This window comes from Macaca nemestrina, chromosome 19, assembly GCF_043159975.1.
Source record: "Macaca nemestrina isolate mMacNem1 chromosome 19, mMacNem.hap1, whole genome shotgun sequence".
NCBI classification, from domain to species: domain Eukaryota; kingdom Metazoa; phylum Chordata; class Mammalia; order Primates; family Cercopithecidae; genus Macaca; species Macaca nemestrina.
The window spans coordinates 19,264,873-19,287,064 of NC_092143.1; the positions used below are offsets into that span (position 1 = coordinate 19,264,873).

Consider the following 22,192-nt stretch of genomic DNA (forward strand, 5'->3'; position numbering starts at 1 on the left):
ACGATCTCAGCTCACTACAACCTTCACCTCCCGGGTTCAAGCGATTCTTCCGCCTCAACCTCCCCAGTAGCTGGGATTACAGGCATCTGCCATCATGCCTGGATAATTTTTGTATTTTTGTAGAGGCGGGTTTTCACCATGTTTGCCAGGCTGGTCTTGAACTCCTGACATCAGGTGATCCACCTGCCTTGGCCTCCCAAAGTGCTGGGATTACAGGCATAAGCCACTATACCTGGCCCCACATAGCCTTTTTGATAGAAGTAAGAAATTTTCCCTTTGTGCTCTGGCAGTACCTTGTCTCAATTGTGTTATAAAATTGATTGTGAAGCTCTGGAAGTCACAGATTAGATTCTCTTTCATCTGTGTGTCTCCACATCTAACGTAAGTGCTTAGGAAATAACTTTGATCAAAGCATAAACCAGTGAGTGAGAGAATTTGAGAAATTGAGGTTTTCATGTGTCTAGTGTGGGCACCAGGATACCATTCAGGAATAAACACATAAGGAGTTTTAAATTTGGGTTATAGGGAGATGAATGATAAGGACGACTAAACAAGCAAGTTAAGACTTTGATGAGTCATGGCCCTTGAAGAGAATGGAAGAAATGTGGAAGAATAGGCTAGGTCAGTAGCTGAAGGACATATAGGTGTGATGCCGGAGGGTGTCACAACAATTTTATGTCTTTGTCTCTTCCCATTGGCCTTATGCTCCTAAGTTTTCACCATACATTGGGCAAATTTTCAACCATGTAGCTAAATCAGTATTACATTAGCTCTGTCTACGCAGAGACAGATTTTTATTTTACCTCAAAAATGTATGAGATATTTAATTGCCACCTAGTATTTATACATGTTGATGGGGTATATGTGATATTTTGATGCATGCGTAGAATGTATAATGATCAAGTCAGGATAATTAGAATATCCATGACCTCAAGCATTTAGCATTTCTTTGTGTTGGGAACATTTCAAATCTCTTCTAGTCACCTTGAAATGTAAAATACATTGTTGTTAGCTATAATTGCCCTACTGTGCTATTGAACAATAGAACTTATTTCTTCTATCTATAGAACTTTAATTTTTCCTTGCTTTAAGAGATAAAATATTTTCTTGTGAGAAAACAAATTCTGAGTGCTTTTGTCTTTATTAGAAATTTCTACTTTTATGCGACAAATACTGTCAACCCATTTTTACTGTAAAAAATTTGGTTTTTAATTTGTAAGATTTTCAAAATGTGGCTTTATAATTCTGTGTTTAAAAATCCATTTAATTTTCTGCTCCTGCATTAATATGTTTAGGATAATGGCCTCTAGCTGCATCCACATTGCTGCAAAGGACATAATTTTCTTCTTTTTTCAAGGCTGCATAGTATTCTGTGGCATGTATGTATCACGTTTTCTTTATCCAGTCCACTATTAATGAGTGCTTAGTGTGATTTCATGTCTTTGCTATTGTGAATAGTGCTGCAAGGAACATATGAGTGCATGTGTCTTTTTGAATTATTTATTTCAAATTATTTATTTTCACTTGGGTATATACTCAGTAATAAGACTGCTGCGTCAAATAGCAGCTGTGTTTTAAATTCTTTGAGAAATCTCCATATTGCTTTCCACAGTGGCTAAACTGATTTGCATTCTTACCAACAGTGTATAAGCTTTGTCTTTTCTCCACAGCCTCGTCAGCATCTGCCTTTTTAATAATAGCCATTCTGACTCGTGTGAGATGTGATCTAATCATGGTTCTAATGTGCATTTCTATGGTGATTAGTGACGCTGAACATTTTTTCATGTTTGTTGTCCATTTGTACATCTTCTTTTGAGAAGTGTCTGTTCATGTCCTTTGTCCATTTTTTATTTGGATTATTTGTTTTTTGCTTGTTGATTTATTGAAGTTCTTTGTAGATTCTGGATGTTAGACCTGTTTCAGATGCATAGTTTGCAAATTTTTCCCCCATTCTTAGTTGTCTGTTTACCCTGTTGAAAATTTCTTTTGTTTTGCAGAAGCTTTTTAATTTAATTAGGTACCGCTTGTCAAGTTTTATTTTTGTTGCAATTGCTTTTGGGGACTTAGTCATAAGTTTGTTCTTACTCATAAGTGGGAGCTAAAATTGAATGCATGTAGACATAAAGATGCAAACAGTAGACACTGGGGACCACTCTAGTTGGGGGAGGGAGGAGGGTGGCATGGGCTGAAAAACTACCTATAGGGTACTGTGCTCAACAGCTCAGTGACAGGACCATCCATATCCCAAACCTCAGCATCATGAAGTGTATCCATATAACAACCTTGCACACGAACCCTCCGTATCCAAAATAAAAAACAAAAGTTCTTTTTTTTTTTTTTTTTTTTGAGACGGAGTCTCACTCTGTCGCCCAGGCTGGAATGCAGTGGCCGGATCTCAGCTCACTGCAAGCTCCGCCTCCCGGGTTTACGCCATTCTCCTGCCTCAGCCTCCTGAGTAGCTGGGACTACAGGCACCCGCCACCTTGCCCAGCTAGTTTTTTGTATTTTTTAGTAGAAACGGGGTTTCACCATGTTAGCCAGGATGGTCTTGATCTCCTGACCTCGTGATCCACCCGTCTCGGCCTCCCAAAGTGCTGGGATTACAGGCTTGAGCCACCACGCCTGGCAAAAGTTCTTTTAAGTGTAAAGTGATACACATAGTTGTATCATTCATATCAGGAGAAAATAGTGAATGACTGAGGAACTTTTTATGATTGCTTTTCAGAATTATTGTTGTTATTTTGCAACAGTAAAACCATCTTTACAAACAAAATCTTATGAGGAATTTTAACTGATAAAAGAGACAAAGCCATCCTGATGTGTTTGAAGGTGGAGGTACCAAAGGGGCAGACCTGCTATTAAATGTTAACTTTATTCTATTTGGCACAGAAATCTTTCAGGAACCTCAATGGATCCATCAAACACTGCAGAACAATTTTGATGAGACATAGGCCTACAGCAGTACTAATTTGAATAATATAGCATCTATTTCCAGACCAACATTATGGGGACTGTGGCTTAGTCATCCCTCTACTTTACTTTTTAGATAGATGGCTGATGATGGATCAGAGGTAGAACTGAGGGTGAGGCCAAAAGTTTAAATATCTCTATGAGGCTGGGCCCAGTGGCTCACACCTGTAATCTCAGCACTTTGGGAGGCTAAGACAGGATTGCATGAGGCCAGGAGTTTGAAACCAGCCTATGTAACACAATGAAACCCCATACTTACAAAAACTAAAAAATAGCAGAGGGTGGTGGCCCACATCTGTAGTCTCAGCTACTTGGGAGAGTATGAGGCTGCTGTGAGCTATGATCGCAGCACTGCACTTCAGCCTGGGTGACAAAGGAAGACCCTGTCTAATAATAAAAAATAAAATCTCTATGACATAAAGTGTCTAAAAATATTGTTTTTCTTTCTTGAAACCCTTGGGATGCTTGTCTTTTATAAGAACCTACAATGTAGGTGAAACCTCTGACCTTCAAAAAACTAGTGGGCACCAGTTTGGTATGTATGAGAAAGAAGGCAGAATGTGGGAGAGAAACTTAAAATAATTAGATCCCAGGCCAGTCATTTAGACATTTATTTCCAGTACTGTGAGAAATAGGAAAAAATAAGAACAACACAGTGTCAGTCAAATTGACCTTTCCTTTATGTGATTATGGTGATAGTAGGTAGTATGCCCTACCTTGGCAAAATCAACAGGTGGCAACCCTATAGTGGTTCCCAAGTTTACTTTTTGGAAGATTACTGGCACCATTGAACCCCACAGTTTGGGAATTCTCTTTTCCATACCACAGGTATCAGCAGAGGTATTAGACATAGTCAGCCTCTAGATACAAGGAATGCAAGTGCATTCTTTCAAAGTTTTCGTTTTTTGTGTGCGAGGTGATTGGAATTTTCTGCTTCTATCATGTTGTCTCTTTCTCATAGACTCACTTTATCATTTAACAGCCAGTGGTAACTGACTTTTTATACTCTACTAGTAAACGTTGGTCACTGGATTCTGATGATCGTTACAAATAGAAAAACTGTGTGTGTGTGTGTGTGTGTGTGTGTGTGTGTGTGTGAGAGAGAGAGAGAGAGAGAGAGAGAGAGAGAGAGAGATACTTATGCTTCATCAGTCAATATCTGAGCTCTAAGTGGTTGATTGGAGTTTGCAGTTCGGCTAAGGCTATTCATAAACCCTGTACTTCATGCCTTCCTCTGCTAATGACAAGAAAGCTAAACAGTTAACTCTTCATTTTCCTCCAGTCCAGAGCAGTTAGTTGACCCAGTTCTGACCAGGGAGATGTAAGCAGAGGCTGCTGAGTGATGCTTAAGTTAAATTTTTTAAAAGGAACAGACCCTGTTGGCATTCCTCTCTATCCACAGACCTTTACCTGTCTCCCCCATCCCCATGGAACATAGATACTATGCCAAGGAATACATTAGCCCTCTGTCACCTAGGGGTGAAAGCCAGGCACTGATGATGGCAGCTAAGCAAAAAGAGGAATGAGCATGTGATGGTAGAACATTCTAGAAGAGCTGTGCAATGCTGGGCCTCCTGCTCTTGCACTTTTTGCTGTGTGAGACCAATAAAATTATTTATCTGTAAGCAAGCGTTAGCTGGGTTTTCTGCTAATTGAAGCAACATGGAATTCCAAACGAAAACAGGGTTCAGTTGGGCTGAATCTTAGATAACAATTTTCACAAAAGTGAAAGTTTAATTTTTAAATTGTGTTTCCCATATTACACATTTTATATTTTACGTAGTATACAGAATGTTTTTATTTGACCTATTTTATTTGGTAAGGTCTCAAAGCCATTTCAACCCTCAATTCGCAGTAAGTATGCATATTTATTGCATAATTAACATAAACTCCACTTAAGGAGTGGAGTAAAAACATGTTTGTGGATGACAATCTGTGTTATCGAGGATGTTTGTAGTTATCTTATTCTAGATCTGAAATCTAGCTTTACGCTTTCATGGATGAGGCTCCAAATAACTACCTAATTTGATTCATTTATTATAATTTTGGCTCTACACTGGCATATCTCTCTCATTGTCAGAATAATTGGATCCAGAAGGCTAGCTATGCCCATGAGATCTAGGGGGAGAAAGTTGAAGTGATTACTTGGCCTATTTCTCTTCTAGGCTTTCAACTTGATACATCAAGAAATTCTTGTGGTCCACTCACAGTCCAGTTCAGCTTGCTAAGCACATTAGTGTTGGGGGTCCAAGACACAAGTGGCAATGCACAGGGTCATTGTGCCTGTGTGCCCTCTGCACAGCCCCCATGAGGATTATTTGTAGAAGAGTTAGTTAATAGGAGAGTCGGGGATTCTAATGTCTGCCATAATTTGTAGAGTACGGTGAAGACAGGCACAAAGGACTAGAATTTGGGAAGCAGAATCTCTTAGGAATTTCACACTACAGGAACAGCTATACTTTCATATTTAATGTTCTACATGCAGGGAACATGGCTCTTGTGCTGAAAAGACACTCAAGTTGGCAGGGATGGGAATCCATTTTCCGAGCCAGAACAGACTCTGAAGGAGCACCTGTATATCTGCTGGGTAACATCCCACAGGCAGTGAGAAAGAATCCAGTCTTGGGAAGGATGGCAAGTTAAAATATTGAAAGGCCAGAAAGGTCTCACATCAAAATGAGCAAAGTTCCATTGTGCATGTATTTGGACTTCCTGACTAGCATGGTCTTTACTATGTTGGATTATCTTTTCTGTTTTGCTGACCTTTAGCCAGGGGTGTGGGGCAGGCATGTTTTTCAGCATTTATTATGAGAAGCCAAATTTGGAAATCCAGAATGTCAATCATAGGGAGCTTTTGTTATAAAGGGGATTTTCCTCACTTATTTATTGTTAATTTATTTGTTAAAACTCATAGTCCAAAATGGACTTTAAGACAACCAATGTTTGGAATTTCTTGATGCTGAAAAATGACAACCACCACAACAACAATAACAATAACAACAAAAACAAACAAAAAACCAGTTAAATGGAGCCAAAGGAAACTCTGTAAGCTTTCTTGACTACTGAGCCTGATTACTTACATGTGAACAGAGAATTGCTGTTTGGATTTTGAAAGGAGAACTCTGGGAATGAGGGAAAAACACAATCAATAAAAAATTATTATTGAAGTCAATACAGAAACTGGGAAACTGCAAGCAGAGAGGCAGGAGACTTACAAATTCAGAAAATAGGGCTCTCCCTACTCTGACTTGAGTGGTTTGAAGTTGACAAAGCCCAGATGAAAAGACAGGGAAACATTTGAGAGGACCACGACAGAGAAATGAGGGTCACATTCTGATGTAGTTGGAAAGGAGGTTCATCTAGGCATGTTTATGCTATTATCAAAATTGGAAGGGTTGCTCGCAGCCCAGTGAATTTCACAGCGGAGGAAAGCAGAGTCTAAGTGAGAATCCTGACATCGCAGTTTTCTCATGACCCCTTAGGAAATGGACTTAGAAGGAAGCAAGAGTAGAACAGCAAGTTCTGAAACCCATGGAGGTGGATTCTTCTCAAATCTGGAAATAAACAGAGGATCTTCTTTAGTAATTGGAAATTACAAGCTGAAAATATTTCTGAGCATTATAGTTACGGAATGGCAGAACCGATCTGACTTGGCATTTTGGTAGATAAATACTGAAAAAGCTAAGGATTGAGATCATAGAGAAGATAAGGACCTGGAATTTAGGGGCTCCCACATTATAAATGTGGATTAATCTGCTCATGGGAGAGAGAAGAGTCTGGAACAGAGACTTCTCTCCGTTCCACATTGAATTCCAAGAATAAAGGAAAAGACTTATTGGAGTAGTATACTAGGTAGGAAACTGTGCATAATCTCATGCGTACAAATAGAAGCATTCTGCATATGTGACTATCATCTCTCATTGACCTCAAACAGAAATGTGAGATATGTTGGTCTAGACTTTAAGATAATAAAGCCATGCTCAAATTACAGGCTGCTAAACTGATCGTGTTTAGTGGTTCTGAGATTTGCCTGTGTTTCCAAATTTTGAGTGTTATTTATATGTATTTTGACAGCTCCCAGGAACTCTGAACAGATTGTGCTCAATTTGGAGAAGTCCATCATAACTTCAAATGGAAGTGTTCAAGGCTTCAGTCATCCCAGCTTCTGTTCAGGAAGAGACCCAGACTCCATCCAGGAATGGGGTCAGACCCTCGTCAAGCTGGGACTGAGCCATGTAATAAGAAAATATTTTCAACCGGTATTTGGAGGATGCCTACACTGTGTCAGGCATTATTTTTTTATTTTTTATTTTGTCGTTGTTATTGTTGTTGTTTTTGAGACGGAGTTTCACTCTTGTTGCGCAGACTGGAGTGCAATGGCATGATCTCGGCTCACCACAAACTCTGCCTCCCAGGTTTAAATGATTCTCCTGCCTTAGCCTCCCGAGTAGCTGGGATTACAGGCACCTGCCACCACACCCGGCTAATTTTGTATTTTTAGTAGAGATGGGGTGCTGGTCTTTAACTCCCGACCACAGGTGATCCGCCAGCCTCAGCCTCCCAAAGTGCTGGGATTACAGGCGTGAGCCACCATGCCCAGCCAGCATCAGACATTGTTCTATGTGCTTACAGTCGAGCTTCTTGTACTCTGAAGCTTAGGTTCCAGTGGGATGTGACAAACAACATACAATAAGTATAGCAAAAGAAAGTATGTACTGTGGAAAAACGGAATGGCATACAGAGGATTAGGACACCAGGATGAAGATCTGGAGGCAGGTTGCAGTATTGAATAGAGCATTATGGGAGGCTTCACGTAGAAACTGACATTCAAACAGTGATTGGAAGGAGGGACAGAGTGAGCCTTCTGGGAAAGGTTTTGCTTGGGGCGAGCCTTCCAGACAGAGGTATGTAGGGTGTTAGAGGAACACAAGAGGCCATTGTGGCAGGACTGGGGTGATGGGAAAGAGTACTGGGAAATGAGGTCTGGAGGGTATTGAGGAATATTTTAAGCAACCATAGGGATTTTTGAATTTTACTTTAATAAAACAGGGAGATATATGAGAAATCTGAGTGAAGGGATGACATGATTTGACGTTTTATTTATTTTTGTATACATTTAAAGAGTTCCATGTGATATTTTGACACGTGTAAAATGTCACGTCATTAAATCAAGATTATTAGCCATATCTATCATCTGGCTTACTTATTTTTTATGGTGAGCCATTTGAAATTTGCCCTCTTAGTTATTTTGAAGTATATAATACCTTATTATTGACTATAGTCACTCTGGTATGCATTAAATCTTAAAAAATCTAGTCGTCTTGTTTATCTGAAACTTTGTACCCTTTGATTAGCAACTTCCTCAAATAACTAAATACAGAACTACCATATGACCCAATAATTTCGGTACTAGGTATATATCCAGAGGAACTTAAAGCAATATGCTGAAAAGATATCTGAACTCCTGTATTCATTGCAGCATTATTCACAATAGCCAAGATGTGGAAACAACCTATGTGTCCATCAGTAGTATGAATGATAAAGACAATTATATATACATATAATTATTATATATAATTATTATATATAGTATATATATTTATATATAATTATTATATATAGTATATATATATAAATGCTGTGTGTGTGTATATATATGTAAATGCTATACGTGTATATGTGTGTGTATATATATAAAAAAATATATATATATATAGACAGAGAGAGAGACAGATTGAGAGAGACAGAGAGCAAGAGCATTTCCCTGAATATACGTATTCATGGAAATATTCAAGGCTTCAGTCATCCCAGCTGCAGTTGTTCAAGAAGAGACCCGGACTCTCCATCCAGCCTTTAAAAAGGGGACATCCTACTTTTTGCCATACCATGGATGAATGGATGAATCTGGAGGATACAATGCTAAATGAAATATGTTAAGCCAGGCTCAAAGAGACAAATACTGCATGATCTCACTTCTATCTGGAATCTAGTAAAGTTGAACTTAATGAAGTAGAGAGTAGAATGGTGGTGACTAGAGGCCAGGGATGGGAGAGTTGGGAGGGAGGGAATGGGGAGTTGCTTATCAGAGATTTGATGTATTTTAAATGGGTAATTCTTGAGTTTGTGTGTAGACAACAGGAAGCAAGGTAGAAGCCTCTGTCTAGTGTGGTAGCAGTGGGGATGAGGAGCAGTGGCTGGAATTTGGTGTATCAAAGGCAAAGTAATAGGACGAATTGATGTGCATTGTGAAAGACTGGAATAAGGGGAGTTTGGTGTGAACAACTAACAGGAAGGAATAATCATCTACCTAGTGGGGAAAGATACAGCTGCAGCAGACTTCGAGTAGGAGAAAGATCAATATTTGGGTATGAACCATGGAATACTATGCAGCCATAAAATGAATAAAATCATATTCTTCGCAGCAACGTGGATGCAGCTGGTGGCCATCATCCTAAGTGAATTAATGCAGAAACAGAAAACCAAATAATACCACATGTTCTTACTTACAGGTGGGATCTAAATACTACTCAGTAAACACATGGATGCAAAGAATGAAAACTAGCCACCAGGGACTGACCACTTGAGGGTGGAAGGTGGGAGGAGGATGAAACTCGAAAAACTACCTATTAAGTGCTGTGCTTAGTACCTGGGTGGTGAAATAATCTGTACACCAAACCCTTGGGACACACAAGTTACCCATGTAACAAACCTGCACATACCCCTGAACCTAAAATAAAAGTTGGAAAGAAAAGAATTGGCTAAGAAAGTGTTACATGTTAGATGCTTTTGCCCATTTCTGACACTTAATTATTATATTAGTTAATTTCTATGTGAGAACAAGAGAGTAACTAGAAGAAGGGGAAGAATTTGTGGTATCCTCAGATGGGATATATTTGGGATGTTTTATGGAGATGATTTGTATCTTTCAGATTATGATGTTACCTCTCAGTCATACTATGACCTTGTTTAATAAAGCCGATCTGATTAAAAACTGAGGTAGGAATAATCAAAGGAAATTTGGTTTGGAGATCTGAAAGACTAGGGAAAGCCTGAGAAGCAGATTAAAATTTTTATTAAAGTTTTTTGAAGATTTATGGGACTGAACTGTCCATCTTTTTGGTCCCAGGAATGTCAGGGATAAGCTTGCACAATGCTGAAAAGGCTTTTATGGCACAATGTCCATCTCGTGCTGTAAGGGGAACAGGAAGACCTTTGGTTTACCATTTAAGACCACTCAGCTAAATAAAAAGTGCCAAATAGGGAGGAGAGTCAATACCAGTCAAAAGCATATTTGAGAGACCAAGACTCCTTCTCTTTAATATACTTCCCTAATAAAAACATTGAAAAGTCAAATCTGGGTTATAACACAAATAAGTAGAGCCTTCTATGGGAGTAGCAAAGATGGCACAATTGCTGGCCTGAGTGTGAAATGTCTTTCTAGTGAATGACACACTCTTGAAATCTCATGCAGCTGATATGGCAGAATATCCTGGGTTTCCTCCTCCTGGGAGAAGTTGCCCTCATCCACAGAAAGATCAGCAGGCAGCAAGAGCAAGACACTAGGAAGAGGAGGCTTGGCAAGCTGTGGTTTAGGGGGGATTTGTCTCCCTGCCTTTTCTCACTGCCAAAAACCAGGGTAAGGAATTGGATTCATGTGCAATCCAACCTTGGTCATTAGGTATATTAGTCAGATCCCAAATATAACCCTACTTCCACAGATGCCCCAGTGAACGCTTACTATATGTTTTATGAGTCAGAAATTCTAGTAATGTAATGAAATAAAGGATTAAAAACCTATATGCATTAAAATATTCTGTGTAAATATTTCATTTTCTTTAATTGCAAATTGTAGAATGTATAATCTATCTTGTTTTTAACGTACTGAGCACACCCTTGGACTAGAAGCACACAAGGTCCCAAATTAGCTGTACTCGAACTAAAGCACCTTTAATTTTGAAACACATGTAATCTCCTATCAAGCTTATTGTGGCCAATATATTTCTTCTTAAACCTTCTTATCTGTTTTTTTTTTTTTTAATCATATCAACATTTTGAAGGTAATAATGCACATAATTCAAGCCACAGGACTCTTGCTACCAAGATTTAAAGGGCATAGTTAAAAGACATCCCATATGGCTTTGAAGCCTTAATATTAATTTCCTTTAAGGGCTACATAGGTAATCAGCTATGGGTAATTAAATATGGTTCACTTGGTGAGTCCTTGTATATTCTAAACTATTTGGAAAACTGAAAACTCCCTGTAAGTAAAAGTAGGATTATTTTCATTTCAAAGACCAACGCTGAAAAGAGCACCCCACACAGGTAGTCTGTCAGCCACTAGTTTGCACATGTGACTGTGTAAAAATAAATTTCTGAGGGTAAAGATCAATGGCTTTCCCTAAAGAAGAACATAGGGACTCAATAACTAATTAGCTTATGTCTCTCTCTTGTAATTAGAAACCATGCTGGAATCAACTTTCTGGAAGTGTGAAATAGCTATTACGGTACACAGTGTACTTCTACCACCACACTTTATTTTTATACCTGAGATGTTTTTCTTTTCTGTGGACCTAGTTCAGCCAAGAATTTATATAAGAATTTTCTCTCATGTTCAATATAAATATAACTTCCTTCTCTAGGGTGAAACTCACACTTTTAAGAGGAATATTAGGAAAAGGTTTAGGTTAATAAGCTGAATGTTACCAGTCAAGAGCTCTAGAAGATTCTTATTTTTGTCTTCAAAGCCAAGCTGTGCCAATTTTCATTCTGGTATAGGCATCTCAGAATTTATTTGTTGACCTGAAAATAGTATAAGTTAATAGACAACTCTGTATTATCAAGCCAAACCCATTGAAAAGATCCATATAAGCCAATTGATCTACAGACTAAGCCTGATTTTATCCAAAGTAACATTTAAAAATAGATAGCTGAGTAGAATTAACTTAGTGAAATAATGATTGACTTGTGTTTTCACAAAAATCATCACAACTTGTTTAAAAAAAAATGGAAAAACCTCAAACAATCCACCCACCAAATTATTTGATCTACTCAATACCAAATATTTTTCAATAAATTGCCCCGTAGTATTGATTATAGCAATAGGGTCTTGTCTTCTTCTGCCTTGTTCACTGTTGGCTTGTATAAAAGTGAGCCCAAGTGAGTACAGACTTGTATAAAAGTGAACCCAAGTTTGATATGTAGTCATTATCTCAGAATGTCTTCTTTTTCTTTTTATTTCAGCTCTTACTTTAGATTCAGGGGATACACATTCAGGTTTGTTGCATGAGTAAATTGTGTGTCATTGGGGTTTCTTGTACAAATGATTTAGTCACTCAGGTAGTAAGTATAGTACCTGAGAGGAAGTTTTTCAGCTCTCACCTTTCTCTCATCCTCTTTCCTCAAGTAGGCCCCAGTGGCTATTGTTCCGTTCTTTGTGTCCACATATACTCAATATTTAGCTCCCACTTGTGTGATACTTGGTTTTCTGTTCCTGTGTTAATTCACGTAGTATTATGGCCTCCAGCTACATCCATGTTGCTCCAAAGGACATGATTTTGTTCTCTTTTATGACTATATAGCATTCCATGGTGTATATATACCAGATTTTCTTTAAGCAGTCCACCATTGATGGACATCTAGGTTGATACTATGTCTTCCTTATTGTGAATAATGCTGTGATAAATATATGGGTGCATGTGTCTTTTTGGTGGAAAATTTATATTCCTTTCAGCATATACCAAGTAATGGGATTGTAAGGTCAAATGTCGTTCTGTTTTAAGTTCTTTGATATATCTCTAAACTACTTTCCACAGTGGCTGAGCTCATTTACATTACCAGAAGTAAATAATCATTCCTTTTTCTCCACAGCCTTGCCAGCAACTGTTATGTTTTGCCTTTTCAGTAACAGCCATTCTGACTGGTGGGAGATGATATCTCATTGCGGTTTTCATTTGTAAGTCTCTAATGATTAATGATGTTGAGTATTTTTCATAGCTCGTTGACCATGTTTATGTTTTCTTTCGAGAAAAATCTGTTTGTGTCCTTTGCCTGTTTTTAATGGGGTTCCTTGTTTATTGCTTGTTGATTTGCTTAAGCTCCTTATAGATTTTTGATATCAGACCTTTATCAGATGCATAGTTTGCAAGTATTTTCTCCCATTGTGTAGGTTTTATGTTTACTTTTCTGTGCAGAAAAGTTTATTTTATGTTTATTTTTCTGTGCAGAAGCTCTTTAGTTTAATTAGGTCCCACTTGTCTATTTTTGTTTTCGTTGCAGTTGATATTGGAGATTTCATCATGAAATCTTCGCGAAGACCTGTGTCCAGAATGGTATTTCCTAGGTTTTTTCAATGGTTTTTATAATTCTAGGTCTTACATTTAAGTCTTTAACCCATTTTAACTAGATTTTTGTATATGATGAAACAAAGAGGTCTAGTTTCAATCTTCTGTGTATGGCTAGCAAGCTATCCCAGCATCATTTACTTAATAAGGAGTCCTTTCCCCATTGCTTGTTTTTGTCAGCATTGCCAAACATCAGATACTTGTAGGTGTGTGGCTTTACTTCTGGGTTATCTGACCTGTTACTTTGGTCTATGTGTCTGTTTTTGTGCCAATGTCATACTTTTTTGGTTATTGCAGCCTTACAGTATACTTTGAAGTCAGGTAATCTGATGCATTCAGCTTTGTTCCTTTTGCTTAGGATTGCTTTGGCTATTTGGGCTCTTTTCAGTTCCCTATGAATTTTAGAATAGTTTTGTATAAATTCTATGAAAAAATTACATTGGTAGTTTGATAGGAATAGCATCGAATTTGTGAATTGTTTTGGGCAGTATGGCTATTCTAACAATATTCATTCTTCCTATCCATGGGCGTGGAATGTGTTTCCATTTGTTTGTGTTGTCTCTGATTTATTTCAGCAATGTTTTATAATTCTTCTGGTAGAGCTCTTTCATCATCCCGGTTAGCTATAATTGTAGGTATTTTATTCTTTAGGGGGGCGGTTGTGAATAGGATTGTATTCCTGACTTGGCTCTCAACTTGGACGTTATTGGTGTATAGAAATGCTGCCGATTTGTTTGCATTTGATTTTGAAACTTTACTGAAGTTGTTTATCCGTTCTACAAGCCTTTGGGCAGAGACTGTGGGGTTTTCTAGGTATAGAATCATATTGTCTGCCAAGAGGCACTTTAACTTCTTCTGTTTCTATTTGGATGTCTTGTATTTCTTTCTCTGGCCTGATTGCTCTGGCTAGAAATTACAGTACTATGTTGAATATTCATGGTGAGAGTAGACATCTTTGTCTTGTTCCAGTTCTCAAGAGGAATGTTTCCAGCTTTTGCCCATTTAGTATGATGTTGCTGTGGTTGCCATTATTGGCTGTTGTTATTATGAGGTGTGTTCCTTTGATGTCTAGTTCATTGAGGGTTTTTAACACAAAGGGACGAAAGGGATGTTGAACCTTGTGAAAAGCCTTTTCTGCATCTATTGAAATGCTCATGTAGTTTTTGTTTTTAGTTCTGTTTATGTGATGAATCACATTTTTTGATTTTCATGTGTTGAACCAAACTTGCATCCCAGGAATGAAGCCTACTTGATAGTGTGTATTCAAGTTGCTAATAAGGATATACTTGAGACGGGGTAATATATAAAGGGAAGAGGCTTAATTGACTCACAGTTCCCCATGGCTGGGGAGGCCTCACAATCGTGGCAGAAGGCAATGAGAAAAAAAGTCACATTTTACATGATGGTAGGCAAGAGAGAGCATGTGTAGGGGAACTCCCCTTTATAAAACCATCAGATCTCGTGAGACTTATTCACTATCACAAGAACAGCATGGGAAAGACCTGCCCCCATGATTCAATTACCTCCCACCAGGTCCCTCCCATGACACTTGGGAATCTGGGGAGCTACAATTCAGGATAAGATTTGGGTGGGGACACAGCCAAACCATATCATTCCACCCCGGCCCCTCCCAAATCTCATGTCGTCACATTTCAAAACCAGTCATGCCTCCCTCCCCAACAGTCCCTCAAAGTCTTAACTAATTTCAGCATTAACTTAAAATTCCACAGCCCAAAGTCTCATCTGAGACAAAACAAGTCCCTTCTGCCTATGAGCCTGTAAAATCAAAAGCAAGTTGGTTACTTCCTAGATACAACAGGGTTTCAGGCGTTGGGTAAATACAGCTGTTCCAAATGAGAGATATTGGTCAAAACAAAGGGCTACAGGCCCCATGCAAGTGCGAAATCCAGTGAGGCAGTCAAATCTTAAAGCTCCAAAATGATCTCCTTTGACTCCATGTCTCGCATCCAGGTCACAGTGATGCAAGAGGTGGGTTCTCATGGTGTTGGGCAGCTTTGCCCCTGTGGCTTTGCAGGTACAGCCTCCCTCCTGGCTGCTTTCATGTGCTGATGTTGAGTGTCTGTGGCTTTTCTAGGTGCATAGTGCAAGCTGTAGGTGGACCTACCATTCTGGGATCTGGAGGATGGTGGCCCTCTTCTCACAACTCCACTAGGCAGTGTCCCACTGGGGACTCTGTTTGGGGGCTCAAACACCACATTTCCCTTCTGTGCTGCCCTAGCAGAGGTTCTCCATGAGTGCCCCGCCCCTGCAGCAAACATGTGCCTGGACATGTAAGTGTTTCCATACGTCCTCTGAAATCTAGGCAGAGGTTCTCAAACTTCAGTTCTTGACTTCTGTGTACCTGTAGGCTCAATATTATATGGAAGCTGCCAAGGCTTGGGTCTTGCACCCTCTGAAACCATGACCTGAGCTGTACGTTGGCCCCTTTTAGCCATGGCTGGAGCAGCTGTGATGTAGGGCACCAAGTCTCTAGGCTGCACACAGCAGGGGGGCCCTAGAGCTGGCCTAGGAAACCATTTTTTTCCCCTTAGGTATCAGGTCCTGTGATGGGAAGCATTGCCATGAAGGCCTCTGACATGCCCTGGAGACATTTTTTCCTATTGTTTTGGTGATTAACATTGGACTCCTCATTACTTATGCAAACTTCTGCAGCTGGCTTGAATTCCTTCCCAGAAAATGGGTTTTTCTTTTCTATTGCATCATCAGCCTTCAAATTTTCCAAACTTTATGCTGTGCTTCCTCTTGAATGCTTTGCTGCTTAGAAATTTCTTCTACCAGATACCCCAAATCATCCCTGTTAAGTTCAAAGTTCCACATATCTCTAGTGCATGGGAAGAACGCCACCAGTCTCTGCCAAATCACAGCAAGAGTCACCTTTGTTTCAGCACATTCCTCATCTCCATCTGAGAACACGTCAGCCTGGACTTTATTGTCTATATCACTATCAGCATTTTGGTCAAAGCCATTCAACAAGTCTCTAGGAAGTTCCAAACTTTCCCACATCTTCTTGTCTTCTGAGCTTTCCAAGTCTGTAGGAAGTTCCAAACTTTCCCACATTTTGCTGTCTTCTTCTGAGCCCTCCAAACTGTTCCAACATCTGCCTGTTACCCAGTTTCAAAGTCACTTCCACATTTTTGGGTATCTTTACAGCGGGACCCCATTCTACCAGTGCCAATTTACTGGATTAGTCTGTTCTCACCCTGCTAATAAAGACATACCTGAGACTGGGTAATTGATAAAGGAAATGTTGTAAATAATTAATAATTGACTCACAGTTCCACATGACTTGGGAGTCCTCACAATCATGGTGGAAGGCAAATGAGGAGCAAAGTCATTTCTTACATGGCAGCAGGAGAATGAGGAGCAGTCACATCTTACATGGTGGCAGGCAAGAGAGAGTATGTGCAGGGGTACTCCCCTTTATAAAAACCATCAGATCTCATGAGACTCATTCACTATCCTGAGTACAGCACAGGAAAGAACTACCCCTCCACCATGATTCAGTTGTCCCCCACAGGGTCCCCCCCACAACACGTGGGAATTATAGGAGCTACAGTTCAAGATGAGACTTGGGTATGGACACAGCCAAACCACATCATCGTGGTAGATGGGCTTTTTGTTGTGCTGCTGGATTTGGTTTACTAGTATTTTGCTGAGGATTTTGGAGTCTAAGTTCATCAGGAATATTGGCCAGAAGTTTTCTTTTTTTTCTTGTGTCTTTGCCAGGTTTTGGTATCAGAAGGATTCTGGCCTCATAGAATGTCTTAGGAGGAGTCCCACCTCCTCAATTTTTTGGAATAATTTCAGTAGGATTGGAACCAGCTCTTCTTTGTACCTCTGGTAGAATTCAGCTGTGAATCCATCTGGTCCAGGGCTTTTTATGGTTAGGAAATTTTTTTATTACTGATTCAATTTTGGAACTCTTTATTGGTCTATTCAGGATTTCAATTTCTTCCTGGTTCAATATGGGAGGTTGTATTTCTTCCAGGAATTTAACCATTTCTTCTTGGGTTTCTAGTTTGTGTGTATAGAGGTATTCATAATAGTCTCTGGGGTATTTTAACATTTCTGTGGGGTAGGTGGTAATGCTTTGTCATTTCTGATTGTGTTTATTTAGATCTTCTCGCTTTTTCATGTACTAATCTAGCTAGCTATCATTGTTGTTTATTCTTTTGAAAAAGCTACATTTAGTTTTGCTAATCCTTTGTATAGATTTTTATGTCTCAGTTTCATTCAGTTCAGCTCGGATTTTTGTTATTTATTTTCTTCTGCTAGCTCTTGGTTTGCTCTTGTTTTTCTAGTTCTTCTAGATGTGATGTTAGCTTGTTAATTTGAGATCTTTCTAACTTCTTCACGTAGGTGTTTAGCACTGTAAACTTTCTTCTTATCACTGCTTTAACTGTACCCTAGAGATTCTAGTATGTTGTATTTTTGTTTTCATTAGTTTTAAAGAATTTCTTGATTTCTGACTTAAATGTATTCTTTACCCCAATGTGATTCAGGAGTAGCTTGTTTAATTTCCAGATAATTGTATGGTTGTAAGAGATCTTCTTGGCATTGACTTCTATTTTTATTGTAATGTGGTCTGAGAGTGTGGTTGGTATGATTTTTTAAATTTGTTGAGAATTGCTTTATTGCTAAGTATGTGGTTAATCTTAGAGTATACGCTGTATGCAGATGAGAAGAATATATATTCTGTTGTTGGGTGGAGTGTTCTGTAGATGTCTGTTAGGTCCATTTGGTCAAAAGTCAAGCTTATGTCCTGAATATCTTTATTAGTTTTCTGCCTTGATAATTTGTCTAATACTGTTAGTGGGTCTTGAAGTCTCCCACTATTATTGTGTGGTTCTCTAAGTCCCTTCATAGGTCTCTAAGAACTTGTTTTATGTATTTGTGTGCTCCAATGTTGAGTGCATATGTATTTAGGATAGTTAAGTCTTCTGGTTGAATTGAATCTTTATCATTACGTAATGCTCTTATTTGCTTTTTTTGATCATTGTTGGTTTAAAATCTGTTTTGTCTGAAATAATAATAGTCACTGCTCATTTTTGTTTTCCAATTTCTTGATAAATCTTTATCTGTTTACTTTGAGTCTGTGGGTGTTATTTCATGTGAAATGTGTCTGTTGAAGACAGCATGCAGTTAGGTCTAGCTTTTTTATCCAATTTGCTACTTTGTGCCTTTTAAGTGGGTCATTTAGCCCATTTCTATTCAAGGTCAATATTAATTTATGAGGATTTGATACTGTTATCATATTGTTAGCTGGTTGTTACGTAGACTTGATTGTGTGGTTGCTTTATAGTTTCACTGGGCTAAGTGCTTAAGTGTGTTTTTGAGGTGGCAGATATTGGCCTTGTCTTTCCATGCTTAGCACTACCTCAAGGACCTCTTGTAATGAAGGTCTGGTCATAACAAATTTCCTTAGCATTTTCTTGTCTGAAAAGGATTTTATTTCTCCTGTGTTCATGAAGCTTTGTTTGTGAATACAAAATTCTTGGTTGAAATTTCTTTTCTTTAAGATGCTGAATATAGGCCCCCACTCTCTTCTGGCTTATAAGGATTCTGCTGAAAGGTCCACTGTTAGCCTGATGGGGTTCCCTTTACAGTGACCTGTCCTTCTCTCTAGCTGCCTTTATTTATTTATTTATTTATTTATTTTTTACATATTGACCTTGGAGAATCTGATTATTGTGTGTCTTAGGGATGGTGATCTTATATCGTATCTCATAGGGGTTCTCAGAATTTCCTGAACTTCATGTTGACTTCTCTAGCTAGGTTGAGAAAATTTTCATGGGTGATATCCTCAAATATGTTTTCTAAGTTGCTTACTCTCTCTCCAGCTCTTTCAGGAATGCAAATGAGTCATAGGTTTAGTCTCTTTACATAATCCCATAGTTTTCAGAGGTTTTGTACATTCTCTAAAATTCTTTTGCTTTTTGATTTCTGCCTGTGTTGATTGCAAGTAGTGATCTTTGAGGTCTGAGATTCTTTCCTCAGCTTTGTCTATTCTCTTGTTAATGCTTCTAATTGCATTATAAAATTCCTGTAGTAAAATTTTTCATTTCTAAAAGTTCAGTTTGATTCTTTCTTAAAATGACTATGTCATGTTTCAGCTCTTGGATAATTTTACAGATTTCCTCAGATTCATTTTCAACCTTCTTCTGTATCTTATTGAGCTTCAGAATATTTTAGATTTGTAGAGATCTGTGATAGCTACACCTAGATGACTCCTTCATTCTTCAGATCTTAAATATCCTGTCCTCAGAGAGGTTTTTGTTGACACAACACTATCTAAAGAAGCCTTCTCTCTGTCCAAGTACTTTTTCTCTTAGACATCACTTTGTTTCATCTCTTGAGAGTATTTATCATAATGTTTAATTATCTAATTTTTTAAAAGTACTTTGGAATTATTGTCTGTTTTTTTCCCTTTAGAACGGAAATTCCATGAGAACAGGGACCTTGCTTATCTGGTGTATAAATACCTAACTCAATCTTAGGCATATAGTAAACACTCAGTAAATAATTGCTAAATGTGTGGATTAATAAAGACAGAAGACAGAGTACTGTCAAGATCAGTCAGTGTTGTCAATAATTGATCAACAGTACGCTGATGTGATAGGGGAGTACAAAGAATTATGTGTCTTCCAGTAACTTTTTTTATTCCTATAAATTAGGCATTTATAAGCACACTTAGTTGTACAAATATTGCCCTATACGCTAGGTATGAAAGAAAAACAACTTTATAATTCCAAACCAAATTTCTATTTTGAGCGCTAGTTCAGCCGGTAGAAACTTAATTAAAACAGTTTGGCATTAACCCTACTGAGTTGTAATTTCAGTGGCTGAAATATCAACAAAGTGTCCACTGTTTATATTAGAATAGTGGTCATGATTTAGCCACAGTGGCCCCAGTGAGATGTATGTCACCCATTTTTTAACCTCTCCTGTACAGATAAAAATACCCCTTGTTTCTGTCCTGAAATTTTCCATGTTATCTTCTTCCATATAATTAAACCTTGATCATCAGTACCATACCTCTATGTTGGCTCACAAAAATAGGGAATGACAGAGTGGAAGATAACTATTAGAAGCAACTTAAAACAACTATATTTGCTCCTAATTCTGCAGGTCAGCAATTTGTGCAAGGCTCTCCTAGGATGGCCCATCTCTGTTCCATGTAGTGTTGGCTGAACTTATTGCACATTTAGCAAGTAGGCTGCAGCTGACTTATCTGAACACCCTCACTCACATGTCTGAAAGGAACTTGGGGCTATGAGCCAGGGCACCTCGGTTCTCTCCACACAGCAGTTGGGTTTTAGGAGAGCAAGTCCTAATGGACAAGACTTTATTCAGCCTCTATTTGTATTGCATTTGCTAATGTGTCATGGGCCAAAGAAAGTCACATAGCCAATCCTAGAATCACTGAGGGAGGGAATGACACAAAGATGCAAACAAGGGGAGAAGTGAGTCATTATGGGAACACGCCAGGTGATGTTTGTAGTCAGCAATATGTCAGAGGCTATATCCTTTACAAAACATTGTTTTATCATAAAATAAATTTAAGACAAACCAGCTCAGAGATCACATAATTAGAAAAGAGAGGCTGGAGGTTTTATGTCAGTGCTTTCATGTCTGAGGCAATGTTGCCTGATAATGCATTGTTGGATGTATCAGTATGAAATCCAAGGCAGAGTTAAAAGGCTTTTTAAGTAAATCCTTGCTATGCAAAAGTGAAGCCACCACATATTGAAAACAACTCATATGCATTCTAAGGAACAAAGAAGAACACATCAGGAATTAAGGCAGTGTTTGTGGCTACTTAGAAAATCATTAGCTTAGCAAATCTTTCTTATGTAATTGGTATTTCAGGCAACTTAGTGGAAAGAGATGTTATTTTGCTTTTATTAAGCATCAAATATTTAATACATTCATATAACACATTTTGAGGAAAATCACCCTTATCCAAGAGGCAATCTTGACTGTGCCATGCTATCAAACTTTATTGCTCATTTTGCAGTCATGAGGAAGAGTTCATAGTTCTAATGAAACAGGAAATATTTTGATTAGCATAGCAATTTTTTATTGAAACATTTATAGTATTCTAAAATGACTAAGTAACAATAATTAATGCCATATTCACTTCTTATTGTAAAATAAAGATGGTTATTATCATCATGAAGTCTAAGATAAAATGGGTTGCTTTATTGCGAATCAAGTCATGAAGTGGAACATACAGATTGTACAAAGCCATTTCTCTAATCGGTTCCCTGCTCACAGCCAGGGAACTGTTGTTTGGTAGTGCAAGCATCACACAAAGCGAAGTATTTCCTATATGTTAATGGAAGTCTATGGGTGGGACAAAGTTGTAAAATAACAAAGTGAGACAGAACCTCCAGAGACAAGTATAAACAACTTGCTGAGTGCATATTCTGGTGCATCAGATAAAACCGGTTAGATAACAATATAACTTTCCAACCTAGCCATCTAAGAATCACCACTACAGCCCTATCTTAGCATAGGAAAGACAAGAGAAACTAATGTTTAACATATTTGCCAAGAAGTAGTCTGATTATTTCATATGCACTATTTCCCTTAGACACAGGAAAACTCCATGTCTGCCAATCGATTCATGATACTGTTGACTAATTGATAAAACAGTTCTTACAATTTTTAGGCTGTGATATATATATATATGCGTGTGTGTGTCTATGTGTGTGTATATATATATGTATATACACACATATATACATATACATATATACACTTATGTATACACATATACACACATGCATGTACACAGATACATGCATGTATATATACACATACACACAAATACATATATACACATAGACACACACACA

The 22,192-nt window shown here is 38.3% G+C and overlaps 2 long non-coding RNA genes across 2 annotated transcripts in view; both read left to right on the top strand.

Moving 5' to 3' along the window:
- The window catches only part of LOC105477025 (uncharacterized), a 44,244-nt gene extending 35,757 nt beyond the window's left edge, over positions 1–8,487 (top strand). Inside the window, exon 4 of the long non-coding RNA XR_011616850.1 lies at positions 7,045–8,487. This is a non-coding gene — a long non-coding RNA (uncharacterized lncRNA). The remainder of the gene's footprint in view (positions 1–7,044) is intronic.
- The window catches only part of LOC105477024 (uncharacterized), a 182,153-nt gene that overhangs the window by 53,119 nt on the left and 106,842 nt on the right, over positions 1–22,192 (top strand). The gene's annotated exons all lie outside the window — the stretch shown is intronic.